We start from the raw sequence: 4340 nt of genomic DNA, 5'->3' as shown, positions 1-4340 counted from the left end.
GGTTAATGATTGTTGGTAGAAGAATACGATATATTACGCTCGATAGTAATTATAGAGACTATTATCCATCATAGTGCTTCATGATGAGTTGCATTTGGGATTAAAATTGACGATTGCTTTTATAGTTTGGTATCATAATAAAACTAAGTGCCGCTGGATAGTAAGTAATGAAAAACAAATGGAAGACGTAACGTCTACCGTGGAAGATCTGGTAGGGGTCGACCGCACCGAACCTTCAATCTCAGGTATATCTCATTTTTGTTAAAGGCCAAAACAAAAGTATCCTGAACCAGGGGGAATGCATGAAAAGATTGATGAAGTTAAAGGAAGTAAGAGAAGTTCGCCATAATTGTGCAAAGTGGCAATCCATTGTCAATGCCTACCCTTATGGTTACTAAGTATGTATTTACGTCTACTGCAATTTTATTCCAATATATTAGATCCGCTAACTAAACCGCGTCACCAGTACCACTATGGTTTTCTACGATAATCTTCTGGGACACGAAATTTCGATTCTATGTGGCCACAGCTTAAAATTATCTTAAAGGTGATCTAACATTAAACGAGCCCAGGTACTCGCTTGACCTAATTTCAGATAACTCTGGAATTTATCTGTCGTTCGCAAAAAGAAGAACACAAAGGATCGCGAATCCGGATCTTGAATTAATTCTCTTACCCGCATTTTGTTCTGATTTAACCTAGTTCGGACCCTACTACGAGTAATTAGAGTTTAAACTCGAAAGAATTTTAAATTATATTTCATTATAGCCTAACCAGGAAAATAAAATACCTCGTCTTGGGCGAAAATATGAAACCAATTTCTTGTTGACAACGTTAGATGTAAAACGAAAAAGCATAACAAACTGGCTTTTATTTTCCTAGCTGGGCTATAATTAACTAAATATAACGTTTGAATTGCCTGAATGTGTTCTTTGTGTCAACTTAAAATATCTTTGTTCAATCACTTTTTCTACGACATTGAAGTCCATTTAATTATAGACTATTAACCACTTTAAAGTGTTTTGTAATGATTAGTTTTGTAAAGTGAATTAGTTTTTTGTAGCTACTGCCACGGAACAATAACTCCACTGCACTTGACGGTAAGCATAATGGATTCCAGAAAGAGTGTTGGCTGACGAGGATATTTATACTTCACCAATCGACGTAATTATGTCGGCCTATTTGAAACCAGATATACATAGATTCAGTAATGCAATACATTTACTTAGACGACTATGGCGGGTATTACAGCAGTTGCTATCAGGGGGGAAACAAAAATCAAACCACCAGCACCGATATCGTGCCACCGATTCATTTTAATACACGTCTTTTCGCCGCCTGTGTAGTCATTTATTTCATAACCGAAATTAACATTTTAAGGAAACATTCAAAAAAATTAAGAAGTGTACAAACAATCAATCAAGTTAAAATGTAAAATAAAATGTTAACTTGGCGTATAACATGCAATATTTTCATTAAAATGTACGGTCGGCAAAAAACATGAAGGCTTAATGTTTTCTCCTAACATAGTAACTATAAAATGAATATAAAATTCATTTTATGATTCAAACTAGTAGCTTGACTTGGGTTTCCGTGTTTAATAAATTGTTAGATATAAAAATGAGAGCACTATAAGTAAGCTAGGAGAGGTGCAAACGTTCCTAAACACTTGATGGCTGCTAACATATAAATAGTATGTTAAGTCTCCCAATGTCCTGTTATTTAACTATCTCGAATGTTCTTTAAACCAGTGCAAATTACTGCTTGCAAACTGCTAGTCGGTACAAAGACAAATCAGTGAATCTACTCAGATAGTTTCTTCAACTCAAGAGCTACCACCTCGTGGTATGTATAAAACTGGAATGTCAGCTAATAGAACCTCACATAGCTACAATTAGTTACGACATCCTTCGTTTGCCAGCTTTGTCTATACTACTTACCTTATTAATAAATTAATATCACCTTTGAATAGGATTTTAAGAAGACATTTTATGTATGAAACTATTTTAACATAACTTAAGTTGTCACTTAAAAGCTTACTCTCAGCTTATACGGCGTCGAAACTAACACTAAACTACTAAACATAACTTAGCCGTCAATATTCGTCATGTGACTTAAGATATCGTTTGAGATTTTGTTGATATTTGTTTATTAAAAGCGACGATCTTAATATGCTAAATGTAATTTGATAGCCTCTCAACTGATGTCACCCTTCAGAGCAAAATAAGTTGCATCTTAATACATCCTTAAATTAAGAGTAATAGATAATTGCAAGGTGAATTAAGCCGTATCACAATGGAGTACGCCACTCCGCTTACCATCATGTAGAGCAGTAACTGGCCGTGATCTTAAAAAAAAAATTGTAGACTACGGGCAGCCTCGGTAACATAGTTGTATTACGTGCGCGGTACGATGTTGTTTTGAGATCCCAGTTTCGAATTGCTGGTCGAGTATAGTGCTATTAGTTTTATCTACTTACTACGAATCCGGAGTCTTGAATTTGTGGCCAATACCACATCACGGGACGGAATGCAATTAGCATAAAGTAGGGACCCTGGTTGCACTTCACTGCAGTATAACTTGGCGAATCAATATAACTATGAATAATGAGTAACGAATTCCCCCAAATAAGCTGTTAACACATTCGTGTACTTGACTATTCGTCTGTATTTGGCAAGTATCGACATCAGGGTTAAAACTTTCATGACTAATCATTTCCAGTCAGGTCCCAATCGAGAACGGTAAGTAGTGTCCCTGGACCACCCACGTGGAGCCGATGCACGACCGGATAAATTTATCTCTCTACAAATTCGCGAATGTCCATTACTTGACGTCACGAGCGTCCCGCCCACAGCAAACCGCCATTACCGCATGACTTACTGTTATGGACTATTTTTGTTTATGGTCTTGTAAACATACTTTAAATACTCGAAGTTTGAGTGCACTTAGGTGGAGTTTATCGATGACCACTAGCGTGTCAAATATATTATTTGATACTGAAGTGTATAGCGATAATAATGGTGACTAAGCCGGATACAAAGTTCAATTATTTTTTTGGATTGTAGTGGTTTTTGGAGTTGGGTTTTTTTATGTTTTTACTTTTTCGTTAGTTAAAAACAGATCTAACTCAATCTAATACAAAAAGAATAATACTACACATTTATCCTATTTCGAGCAGTTCCTCTCTCCATCTTCGAATTCTAAAGTCTTATACCAATGCACTTTAAATGGAACCACTCTAAAGTTATAAGAAATTTATCACAAATAAATCATTTAAAAAGACCACGGAGTAAAGAATTATCGTTGCGAAATAACTATACTGTTTAATATTTTAGTTGAAAAACATTAAAAGAATATACTTACGACGCATAACCTTCTTTGGAGTCAGTTAAATAATCGTTTGATGGCTTGTTCTGACGTGTCGCCTCGTGGGATTACGTGGTGATAGGTAGATATGATTTTTAGCCTCCATTTGGAGGGCAACGTCTCTCGTTAACATTATATTTGAGCTGCATTATCAGGCAATTTAATTTTCGTACTAAATCTCCTGCTTCCATACTATTTTCTTTTTAAATTATGTAACTAGAGATTTCCAGAAAAAATCTCATATAAAGACATAAATGTCTAAGCCATGTGCTTCTTCAATTATTATTCAAATATTATAAAGAAAATTGCCACGATCCCTTGATTGCGATAAACCCGAGATTTAATTAAACCATTACATAATTATAAAGGTGTTACGAGAAAATATGATATAATTCAGTACATCTGCATAAAATTAATTCAATCGGCTATACTTCGGGACCGCATTGGGAATATTATTCATAAGCTAAATCAAAATTGCTTAATTCTTAATGTCCCGCATCTGGTGGATTTATATTTTTAAGTAAGGAGAGATGAACGGTTTCTGTATAAAATTCTAAACCTTCTCAGAATGTGACGTTTGGATGAGGTTTTGACAACTTAATGAAGCTATGAGTATAGTCCGATGTCAGATAAGATAAACAGTTCTAACAATTTTATCATTTTCAATTACAAATTCCTGGATGACACACCTTTATTTTTAACCGTCTGGAAAATAGGAGAAGTTTATGAATTTGACGTGTATTTTTTTTATATTTGTTACGTCAGGATTCGGTCATTTATGATCAAAAAAAATTTTTTTTACTCGAAAGAATATACTTCCTGATTAGTCCCATAGATTTTTTTCAAAATCGTTTCAGTAGTTTGTTTTTAAAACTAATAATCTAGAATAATTATAAGCGTACTAAACAACCTAAAAAATTCAGAGATATACTATATTGAAATAAAAGCATGCTCTATCAGATAAATTTTTGCCC

The sequence above is a fragment of the Manduca sexta genome, chromosome 13 (assembly GCF_014839805.1).
Source record: "Manduca sexta isolate Smith_Timp_Sample1 chromosome 13, JHU_Msex_v1.0, whole genome shotgun sequence".
NCBI lineage: Eukaryota > Metazoa > Arthropoda > Insecta > Lepidoptera > Sphingidae > Manduca > Manduca sexta.
This window is presented reverse-complemented; position numbering follows the sequence as displayed.